Raw genomic sequence first — 13011 nt, forward strand, 5'->3', positions numbered from 1 at the left:
CGTTTTAACGAATACCGTTATAGCGAAAATCCCGTTTTAACGAACACTTTTCTAATACCTCAAATAAGTTTACATAGGAACAACGCAAACAACCTGAAATTCCTTTACAACGAAATTTCGTTGTAACGAAGTGATTTCTCCGGTCTCTTGGAGTTCGTTATAACGGGATTCGACTGTATATCTTCGAATACGGTGGGGCCATGGTCTGGTTAGTAGGAGATGATCAGGCGGTACAAAATACCGATATTATTAGATGTCCTTGGAAAAACTAAAATATATGAAGAGTTAAAAAACAAGAAAATCGAGTGAAATATACAAAAAAAAAACATGTGCGAGAATCTCGCACGATAGAAGTGAAATTTCTAGGTAGTTGAATGTGTTAAAAATCCATACAAATATCTTTTAAACTATTTTGTTTGTGCTGGTTGGAATGAGATATAAAAACTTTTGATTCCTAATATCGCATCATTTACAGGTTAAACGGGCTTTTAATTTCCTTGGAACTCTGACGAAAGAACTTTCGAAAAAGTTGCAAAATGATGCAAGTCTGTGTGTTTTTGTTAACTACATTATTTATTCCCTAATTTTTTCTATAATTTTTTTCATCAATTTTTAATTTATAACAAAAATGTCGAGTTATCACTTTCAATAAGTTCTGTAGAGTTACTTCTTATACATTAATTTCCATTTTCATTAATGCATGATTATGACATCACTCAACTATACCAAATCAACTAGGATCATGAGGAAGTGTGTGTGTGCACTCGTGAGTGCTCGGTCCTACCTTTATACAGGGTGATTCAGAAAAGATGTGAAAAACTGTAAGAGGTGATGAAGAGGTTTGTAAGAGGTCTGTAAGAGGTTTCTAAAATGAAACGGAAACAGCTGCTCCGCAAAAGTTAAAACGGCGTTCCTATTGAAATTTATCGAGAGAAAAAGAACACCATGCATGCAAATGTAACCTGGAAAAGAAGAAGAAGCCATGTGAACTCCTCTGCGTCACAGTGAATAAAAAGTGCGGACGCCAGCCCTGTGAAGGTATTAGTTCCAATAGTTGTAACGTACTGGATAATGGCGCACTTCAGTAATACTGAAGAAGCAGACATGCACTTCATTTACGGAGCTGCAAACGGAAGTAACACAGAGGCAGCACGAATGTACGGTGAGCATTTTCCCTGCAGACAGTTGCCCTATCCGAAAACATTTGCATGCTTATTATTACTATGTTGCGCCCTGTAGCACGTTTGCATTTCATTTTAGACCATGCATTCTTTGATGAAAATTGTTTGTTTTGTACGTACTCCAACCTCTTTAAGTTTTTCACATCTTTTCTGAATCACCCTGTACATGGGATTTCGAATTCTGAATACTAAACGTAGAACGGTTGTACAAAATACAGTGAGTGCTTCAACACCCACTGCAACCTCCGCTCTGACACCTCTGTTGAGATCCCCGAGTCTAGCCCAGGGACCTGAATCAATCACAGGGCTGCAAAATTATAAGCTTTCGGTAATTATGTCTTTCATGAATTCTGAATTTTCATCTCTCTCACTGTTTGGTTTTGTTGACTGCATTATTTTTGCTTCCTTAATTTTGGTTCTCATTTTTCATCAATTTTGAATTTATAGTATAAATGCCGAATTATCGCTTTCAATAAGTTCTGGAGTTTACTTCTTAAATTAATTTCCATTTCTATTAACTTATTGTTGAGATATTTTTACCACGCCTGTAAACGTAAATCCCGCGCGGAAACAGATGCTTATAACTTGATTATCGCTACCATTCAGCATTTACCCTGTGATTATACTTGAATTTGAGTAATGTGCATTTTTCTTTAAGTCATTAAACTCCGACTTCATATAACTTCGGATAGCCTATCTTAAGTATGGCTCCATTACTGTATACATATATATATATGTATATATATAGCCCCCCCCCCCCTGCCTACTTTATTTTCTAGAGTTTCTGTGATGGTTTCTTTTCTCTCATAAAATTTCCCTACTATGCCCGTAAGAAGTTTCACTTCGAAATATCATTTTAAAGTGATCATATCGGTTTAATAAGACAACCATAAATATTTTTATGGGCATTGTATAATACTTTATCAGGTACTTAGTTTTTATCATTTCACTTTTAATTTAGTTGCTGTATTTCAGAAATATATGATATCCGTATTTGTTATGGGCATCTTTTTCTCAGACACCTCGTTGGACATTTTGCCTGTTGTGGCCATGTATTTGTATAAAGGGGTCTATCTTAATAAAGGATATCGATGTATCGAGAGGAAGCAACATTATATAGACTATAGGCGATTGCAAACATGATTTAGGGAAATATCGTTGTAAAAGGATTTATCGTTATATCGAGCATTGTTGTAGCGAGGTTTTACTGTATCCTCAACATTGAGAAGTCCTGAAAGAAAAAAAAATTCTTTAGTTACAATATATTTAATTTTTACGGTCAGTGTGTTTGAGCAAAATTAGAAATTTTGTGGTTGATGTTTTCATGTTTACCCCGGGGCTACGCAAAGTTCGATCCAGATTTGAATCCTTTCGAAAATAGAGAAAGGGTTCTCTAATTTGTCCAACCAGCCCTCATCATATGGCATGTAGCCAGTTCAGGACATACACGTGAATCCCATCCTTTTATCAACTCGTATATGTAGATGTCGTTACACGACCAACTCAAGGGCAACGTGAATGTACATTACGGTAGGCGTAGAAAGCCCTCCTTTTGCAATCATCCATAAGGGGGAAGGAGACGTATTCAGTGGTACCATTTTAAGAGGCACCCTTCTGGAACCGAGAGGTTTCGATCAATCAATTTTTTTTTTGCAGAGACCGTCGTTCTAACCATAGCAGTGTGGGCCGGGAATAATAATAACAAAGCTCAGCTGTGATTTGGTCATTTTCCAAAATATTTCAGGAGAAGTACGACGCTTCATTGACCTGAGAGGAAATTACAATTCATCGAAGCGAAGTGAAATGGCATTTCGAGCTTATTCATTCATTCACAGCATTCAATACGGAACGTCATAGTAGTTCTGTTTGATTATCAGTTTTTTTGTGCCTTCTCTAATATTCCAATATATTGTACGCTTACCAAAATATAGTTGTCACCGAGCAGAAAGGTACTTTTCCCAATTATGCAAGATTCCCCCTGCTTGATGATCGAGACTCAAGGAAAATACACAAAAATCATAGAAACATTGATATTGCTGATGGTAATAGTTCATTTATAATTCGATGTTATTAATTATTAACACTCGGTGTCAGCAGGTAACTCGACTCACGTTGAGTGATAACGAGTTCTCTTAGGTGAGATAATGATCCAATACCCGAGTACTAAGACGCCTACAGAGAGAAACACATCCGCCATTTTGGTTCCTAGTTTCTTGCATTAGTCTTTATCGGCAGGCGTTCTGAGCACTTTCTGAAAAGCCTTTCTTTAAATCGGAATTTGAATATTTCAAAGCCCAGAGAACAGTATGGCATTTCACGTTTGGTAGAAAAAGAAATTCTAACGATAAAAATAGAGTAGCTTTGAAAGGTGTATCTACACAAGCGATCCTAGAAATCAGCACTACCGCGGGTACTAAGATGTCCAATACGTCAGCTTGATATTTGAAAGAGATCTACTCAAGAACAAAGCACTACTGCTTTACCGCACGCCAACGCCAATCATATCGTCGTTATACGGCAATTTCCTACCGATGCAATCGGGTAGGAAATGAAGGTGCCATCGCCATCCATCGGTGGCCAGCTTCGATAGGTAAAGAAATTTTTTATGTTCTTCTCCCGGATCTAACCCCATGGACCCTGACGGTAACCTTCATGATGGAAGACGAGATCACCCCCCCCCCTCGGGTGCTAATGATCTCAGATTCACTCCAGTGATTCAGATTCGCTCCAGTGACTAGAATTCATATCTAGCTGTAAGCCATTTGAGAAAAATGAGCTAGTAGCACGCTTTTTGTTAGAAGTCCCTCAAAGTAATGTGTACAGGGTGCATGTGAGGTTTTAGTAGTTGCACCGTATCTCGTATCATCCATGCTGAGTGTCTACCAGATGCTGTTGCAGTTCGTCTTCCCTCGTCCCCTATGTACTTGCAGGAATCGCCACGACAGGCCTTAGAGCCCAGCCCATTTGGCATTTTAAGGAAAGGTCAGGTCGTTTCCAGATTTACGAGACATCTTTTTTCCATGCACGACTTGGCTTAGATTGGTCTTGGCCGTCCCCGAATCGCCCGCGATGTACTGTAGACAAGGCGGCAAACGTAAAAAAGTCCTAATCGTATGGTTTTCAACGGCGACTAGCCTTGACTGAATTGGTCGAGGTACACTTAGAAATTATCCTGGACTTATGTACAGGGTCACAACCAGGGAGGAGCCGAGGGTTCTGGTTCCCCAGGCACTGGACCAGGAAGGGCGCGAAAAAGAGTTTACTCTTTTTCCGTTGAAACCTACGTGGATAGGGGCGCTCCGAAATTGATACTGGCCCCTGGTGACAGAGTAAGTTTTCGTTTCTACTTGCAGCCCTGCCTTTGTTGCAGCCGATGTCCGAAGAGGTCTGAGGCCTCGGACGATTCGCGAACTGTTCACATTTCGGAAATTGTTCATAACATAAACACAAATATCGTGTCTCTTAATTTACTTATATTCTGTTATTTGTTTTACTTGCAGAACATAAAGGAAATAAATTTGCAGATTCTTCCCGATTCCGGATCGTTATCGATGCTCGATGGTGGTGAATCTGGCACCGTCGTCCCACTTATCGACGAGCTGGAAGAGTCTTCGAGCTTCGCCGCAGAAACATGCCAAACGAGAATGGACTCCTCTACAGCTCTGTTCACGACGTCTACGGACCTGCAGCAGTCGCAGATGCCGGAAGAACCGAGGTCGACACCTCAAGTCATCATCACGGATGATGGATCGATATCTCTGGCACGAACGCCCACATCACCTGGAGTGTCCGTAATGTGCGATCCGCCGGATCATCAGCACCACAGACAGCAGTCGTCTGACTCGGCTGGCAACACCCACCGTTCCAATGGGAACCCTTTGGTTCACATGAGGTGCTTACGTTTTTTCTTCTTGGAAATGATATTCGCTGATTTCTTCTTTCTGTGCGTGTTGAAGATATTGTACATCTTCGACTTTGTTCCACCGGAAAAACAATATATTTTAGCTCCGATCGCTATCGGATTATTGTTTTTTATATTCTTCATATGGATCCTCATCATGTGTTTCAGTGAGCGCTGCGTCAATGCTCTCGTCTAGATTTATCTTGTTCTCTTGACTCAGCGTTTCTCAACTTTTTATAAGACCGGTAGGTAGGACCAGTAAAACGTCCGAAACAATTCGGCAGACCAAATATTTATGCCAGGGCCGTCCTTACTAGACCCTGGGTCCGGTGTGAAAGTAAGTGGGGACAATTGCGTCTCAACAATGTTGGAGCACCAGAAAATTATTAGGACCCCCCCCCCCCTTTATATATTTTGTGGGGGGGAGGAGAATCAGAGCATCTATTATTTCAGAATATACAGGAATATGCTGAGAAATATCCAAACAAGGAATTTTAAACACAAAATTTAATTTAAATTTAAAATTTATAAAAATTATTGGTGAAAATTTCAGCACTGAAGGTGGTTTTAAACTAATGGGAGAAACAATTCCTGAAACTAGTGAAAAAATTATAAATTAATGAATTGAAAATAATTGAAAGAAATAATTTCTGCACAATGACAATTGAGAATGGATGAAAGAAAGAGAGGGTTGAGATGAAAATTTTTAGAACGAACGAAAGAGATAATAAACAGGGTGTCCTGTAAGTACTAATGAGGCCTTTATCTCATCAACCGTCCGTCGCAGAGGTAAGATTTTCCAATTTAAAAAGTGCTCAACTGGAGTTCAAAAATTATCCAGTACCAGTTTTGAGAGTGAAAATACAAGGTGTCACAAAATAAAAAAATTTAAATTTTTATACAGTTCCCCTGTGCTTTAACTTTTCCAATTGGAAAGTTGTTGCCCTGTCTCTCCTGATGTCAACGCAAAAAAAAAAAAATCCACGTTTCTACGTGCATTATTCACATAGATATTCGAATTCGAAAAACGGAGGAAATTTGGAAAGAAACATCGTTAAAAATGCAGAAAAACCGTTTCACCCGCATTTAACGATGTTCTTTCCCAAATTTCCTCCATTTTTCGAATTCAAATATCTCTGTGAATATTGCACTTAGAAACTTGGAATATTTTTTGTTGGTTTCAGGAGAGACAAGGCAAAAACTTTCCGATTGGAAGTTAGAGCACGGGGGGGCCGTATAAAAAATTTTATTTTTTTTTATTTTGTGACACACTTTATTTTCACTCTCAAAACTGCTAGAGGGTAATTTTTGAACGCTGTTGAGCATTTTTAAAATTGGAAAATCTTACCTCTACGACGCGACGGACGGTTGATGAGATAAAGGCCTATCTCATTAGCACTTACAGCACACCCTGTATATTCCGGAGTTGATCAAAATTTAGAACTAACGAAAGAAATAATTGCAGAATTAAAAGTTTGAACTTATGAAAGAATAATTGCAGAATTAAAAGTTTGAACTTATGAAAGAATAATTGCAGAATTGATGAAAGAAATGATTCCAGAATTGATAAAAGAAATGCTTCCAGAATTGATGAAAGAAATGATTCCATAGTTGATGAATGATAAATGATAATGTCATTGTGGAAGCTAATTCCAAACTTGATGAAAATTAAGAATTAATGAAACTAATAGTGCCGCGCGTGCAATATTGGTGAAAATTCAGAACCAAACGGTTTAAAAAAAATCCAGAATAAATGCAAAAAATAATTTAAGAATTGGTGAAAAAGCCTCAAAAATAATTTACCGATTGCGGGATCTCACGGAGCGGAAGGCCCCCGGTACGACCGAACCTGTTGCACACCCCTAAGGGCGGCTCTGATTTTTACGGGTCCAATCTTTTAAGTGGGTTTTTCAAATAAAAATTGTTGGTAATTAGTTGAACAAGTTTATTCGATTAGAATTAATGCCTGAAGACCACTCTTGTGTCTTATTAGGAACATGAGACAAACACTGCTTTAACTGGTTTAGTTGTCTGTGAAGAAAGACCATATGTAATGAATGATCCATTCTCAGTATTTGTTAATTATTGCATGATTAATATTATAACGCAGACACAATTTTAGGTTCATTAGCTATCATGCTTTTGTTAATTTTTTCCCGTTCATTATTAATTTTCAGGAAAAATATATTGATATTTTAACTCATGATTATACTCGCCCGGGCCGTTATTCCATCATAAACATAGGATGTTAAAATGGGCGTTACGCTCATTGGCTGAGATCACTGGATCACGTCGGGGGACTTTGTTTTAGCGTACATGCTACAGTAAAATTGCAATAAATCGGATAAATGCATAATTAAACGATTTATTTGCTCATCGTCTTCGTGAGTTCGATAAAATTTTTCCCTACTTTTACCGGTGATTATGCTTAATACCGAAGGATCGTGGGTAAAAATTGGATGAATACTAAAAAAATTTACATCATTTTTACCAATGATAACATAATACCCAAGCGTACCTGTTTAATTTGATAAATACTTGTGTGAAAAATCCGGTGATTATGCGTAATCGCCAATTTTAATATTAACAGCAAAGAATACTTGTTGCTGGGGGATTTAAATCTATTTTGAATACGACGATCGGAAAAACCCCTTATTTTAAGAAGTTGCACGCTTTAATAGTATTAGCAGGTTTTAGTTGAATGCCAATCCAGATGGCGCTATAGTCAAAACAAAAACCACAGCTTGCCTCGCTATTTAATGACGTAATTATAGTCTTAGCCAATGAGCGTAAACTCCCATGTTAAAATCCTATGTATAGACTGGAATAACACTATAATAATAACACCCGGACGTATCAGAAACTAATGGCTTATACTGAGAGAACCACATATACTCCGTTGTAGGAAATGCTGCACCGTCTATAGGGGAATTTCTCTAAGTCTTCTATCCAAGTTCTCTACCAATATCACGCATGCGCACAGTCGACAGCTGCTTTTCGCAGCAATTGCACTGACTGCCAGCGTGGGGCTGCCGTGGTCAATGGTGATCAGCTGAAATAGTTTTCTGCGGTTTTCCAGCTTCGAGGCGCCAAGGCGAGCCAGTCTCCCATTTTAAAAAGTCTCTCCTCACAGAGCAGGCAGACCTACAACACGATACTGACATAACATGAAAATTCAAGCATTTCCATCTTTACTTCAGAAAATGGAAGACAGATAGCAGCATGAACACGAAACAAGTCCAACTCGACAACATAAATACGTTAGGGCCACTCATACACTCAGAACACACATTCCGGCATGTGCCGAATCAGTAGAAATTCCGTAGAGGAATGTGTGCGAGGTGCATGCACGGTTAAGAAATAGCAGTACTTCTGGAACGCGTGACCAGGCATTCCTCAATAATAGGCATTCCTTCATAAACAAACTTTACGATGGTATAAAGCATAGTTTCCCAACCTTTTTTGTCCCATCGCCCCCTTCTTGAGAAATGTTCTTCTCCCATCGCCCCCCCCCCCAACGCAATCTAACCCATAGATAGATATAGATAGATAACATAGATCCTATGTTAGAACTCCTATCCCCTAGAACTTTCCCTCGCCCCCAAGGAGACGTTAACGCCCACGTTGGGAATCACTGGTATAAAGCATATGCGCAGCACATCTCGACTAGCACTCAGAGTAAAGTTTACGAAGTGCATCTGCGGTTTACCTAGAAGTAGTAGCATGTGAAGGCAACAACATAATGTTCAGCGCATACATGTCTAGGTTAGTTTGAATTTAAATGAATGACGCGCGTTTTAGAGACGCTGTGCGTGAACTAAGTGAAATGTCCTCCCATATGATTTGAAAGAAGGTATCTCTGTAGCAGTTGATTTTTAATAACACTTCTCTAAAATGCTATTAAACACCCAGCAAAGGCTCGAGTGCCGTCCGGGCACCTTCAGAGCCACTGATTGTGCTCACGTTGAACTTTATCAACCTGAAAATGAACTTGAGGACTTTCCCTCTTCAATGGAAGTAAAATTTATAAGTGATCATGTGTGTGGTTCTCTCACGATAAGTCGTTACTTTTGAATACCTTTAGCTCGGACACCCTGCTAATCACATTGTATTAATGTATTAATAATATTTATGTACCGTGTAATTCAGTGAGACAGCGTTTCACAACCGAAGTTCTCGAAATCATCTCGAAGTACTCCTTTGGGACATTTCTACCGAATCGATACATGCCGGAACGTGTTGCGTGTGTAAGGGCCCTAATAAATTAATGTTGTCAGAGTTGATCCTGTTTCGTATAAGAGTACGAACATAGTTCACGCTGGTTTCCGATTCTGTAAGTCGGTGACGTTGATCATTTTATCTGGAAGTTTCGCCTCCGGCATTTCGCCCCCGACATGTTTCGTCCCTGACATTTCGCCTGCCCTGCCCGTACGAGTGATAATAACCAAGTAATTGACTGACTGTGAGTGACCAGATGTTGGGCAAGTGACAGTATGAATGACTAAGTGAATGACCGACTGTGTGAGTCACCAAGTGATTTTTGACGAGTGACCACATGAGTGACAGAATGAGAAAATGAGTGTGAGTGATTCTATGATCATATGGAGAGTGAATGACCACATGAGTGACTAAGTGAGTAGTTGAGTGGCCACGTGAGTAATTAGTGTGATTAGTGACCGCATGACTGCCAAGTGATTAGGTGAGTAAGTGTATGACTGACCAAATGAATTTGCGAGTGACTGAGTGAATGAGTGATCTTATAAGTTAGTGTATGAATAACCAAGTGCTTGATTGTATGAGTGACCAAATGAGAGTGATCGTTTTTGTGATCAAGTTAGTGACCGTATGACGGATCAAGTTAGTGACCGTATGACGGATCAATTTAGTGACCATATGAATTACCACACTCACTTGGGCTCTCATGTGACCATCCACTCACTTGTGGATGGCTTGGCTCACTTGGCCGCCCACTCACTTGGTCACTCACCCAGTCACTTGTCACTCATTCAGTCACGCATACAGTCAGAGCAAGCGAAATGTACTGGGACGAAACGTACCAAGGACAAAATGAATACAATAGAATGAATACAAATACAACGCCACAACAGGCAAATTGCCCAACGAGGTGGCTGACTTAAGAACATCATGGATTCCCCAGCCATTTTTTGGAGGCCCTACCTACTACTACTACTACACCACACCCCCCCCCCTTCCCCACGGAACCCCCCAACGAATCGGTGCATGCGGGAATGTGCGTGTACGTGTAGTGAAACCTGGCGTGAAGTTACGAAAATGTGGGGATGAATCATCGGGGGTGAAGTGTTGGAGGCCCAATTTCCGTAAACCGTTGCTGATGGGTTAAAACCCTAAATTTACAGGTTTTTTGGCCAATCCGTAACGGCGCCAACTAGCAGAATCCGAAAAACCTGAATGCACTCAACATTCTCTAATCAACATGCACTCTGCAGCTTTTAAGGACCGAATCTGTCCGTCCTCAGAGCCATTTGAAGTTGTAATGGCAAATACATAAATTTTTAATGTAAATATCGTGTTGTAAATCCCTGTTCTCCTATTTTTAAAATAGGAGACTGGTTCGCACGTTCGCATTCACGCTTTGAAGTTAGAAAACCGCAGAAAACCATTTTCAGCCGATCACCACTGCGCCGCCAACGAAGATCGAACCTGGGTAATTACCTTAGAGTCCAGCACGATGCCCATACGGCCGCACAGCAAACTGTGAGATCTTCTATCGCTATATAACCACAACCACACATACACGTCGTATAAATGCTGTGTGAAATACTGCAGTGATGAACAGCATCATTACACTTCACTTCTGAAATGTAGATGGCAGCGATGAAAAATCAGACACAGCACTATATATGCACTCAGACTGTTAGGTACCTACACCAGAGTTAAACTCGGTTTCAACGAAAAGTAATGAACAACATATTGGCAAAAAAAACTGATCTTTGGGAGCCGGTATCTATGTCAGATGAGGAACGGAGCTCTTCTGATAGTAAAGTAAAATTAAGTAATGAACGAGACAGAGAGTGGCCAATTTCTAAGTTCTGATAAAGCCAGGGTTGACGCACTCGCCAAATACGCTCCAAGGTTGGTCATGGGCACAGAGTCCCAAGTAGTCGCCTGGCGTCAAATATGACGTGAAAATTTGGTCATTTTCGCTAAATGACGTCAGTCAAAAAAAAAATCACGTCATTTCAAAGTCATTTAATGACCACGAACAATAAAGGTCAGGAAATAACGTCATTTTGATGACCTTAATGAAATATCAGGTCATTTCATGACATTATTAGCCATGAAGGTCATGAAATGACGTGGTTTTTTTATGGCGTAAATGATTTTGCGTCATAAAAATCACGAACTTCTTTCGAACTGAAAAATTCTGTTCCGGTTGAAAATATCAAAATTATCATTAAGGAACCTTTTCAGAGGGTATTTCAAAAAAAATTACCCTAGGTCTATATATTCGTTACTGGTTGTCACAAGATAAATGAAGTACTTTTAATTGCGATTTTGTTTGAATGGAAATGTAAAATTTTTCAATAAGTGATTGTTTCCATATAAATTTATCACACGTTATATAAATTATAATTGCATCCATATCATGTTTTTTACGGAAGATCAGAGGATCAGTGAAATATCTGTCAACAATTGAAAAAGATGCAACGAATTCTTTGACGTGTACATTGAACTGAAAAAATGAATTTTTAAAAATCTTTTTTTTTTCGATAACTATAAATAACGCAAACAATTATATTTATAATTATATTACTATATTTTTCGAGGATAAAAAAAATAAAAGAAAAAATAAGTGACATATCGGCTAAACACAGCAAGAGATTACTTAACGGTAATTGTGTAATATAACTAATCAATACTTTTAAAGTGTTCATTAAATAACAACGGGTGGTTACTGCTACGATAGTGCGATCGGGTAGAGGCATGGTGTGAGATACATAGGGCTAATCCGACCTGCGCTAGAGAATCATGCTTTTTTTCCCGTCTCTTCGAATAGCCCATGTATCTTCTGAAAGTCGAACTATTTGCAAATGGTGATTTTTTTTTTTTTTTTTTTTTTTTTACGTCATTTTTGACGTTTCCAAAATGGACATAATGACCATTTTATCACGTCATGTTTGAGATATTCTATGACTTCCAAAAAACGTTTTTATTCACTTCAGGTGACAACTTGGGGTGTGGCCGCTCCAGGGGATCTATTACGCTGACGTCGTTATACAACGAGGTCGTTAGTAACGTCACGTCCTTAACGCAAATTCTCAACGAGCCCCATAACGCAAATCTCAACGACCATCGTTAAAAACTTGATTTTTCTCAGCAGCCGGCGGTATATCGTTATCGATTTTACGAAAAACTCCCTGGTCCGAGAGTTGCGTTAGCTCCGATAGGGATGGACTAATCAGATAATTTTCTCCGCTGCTGATAATCATCATCACTATCAACGAGTGCTAAAACACGTGCGTTATTATTGTTGTATTTTTATTTGTGCGCGTTGATTGTCCCTAATTTTCGTAAGCTACATTTTTTTTAATTCATCCGGATTCTTTTTATTTTCGTCAAATATTTTAGAAAGAGGTAGGCTACTCACACGAAACTAGCATGGGGAAATTTTCTAAATTATTACTTTTCAAAAATGATGTTCTATTGAAGTTCAATGACTAGTAAAAATATCACCATCATATATTGCCGTGATTTTACATATTTATCTACCGTCTTGATATTAAGACAAAATTGAGAACATGTAACCTTTTATTTACATCATTAATTAAACAATTGGTTCCCTTGTTTCACACATGAAAATGAAGTGCCACCAAATTTACATTTCTTTTTTTGTTATCTTTTTTATACTCCTATCAGAAAATGCACTCAAGGATTAGAAAAAATTTA

Source organism: Pholcus phalangioides, unplaced genomic scaffold, assembly GCF_987345545.1.
Source record: "Pholcus phalangioides strain wild (caught in Gottingen) unplaced genomic scaffold, Ppha-v1.0 ptg000015l_1, whole genome shotgun sequence".
NCBI classification, from domain to species: Eukaryota; Metazoa; Arthropoda; class Arachnida; order Araneae; family Pholcidae; genus Pholcus; species Pholcus phalangioides.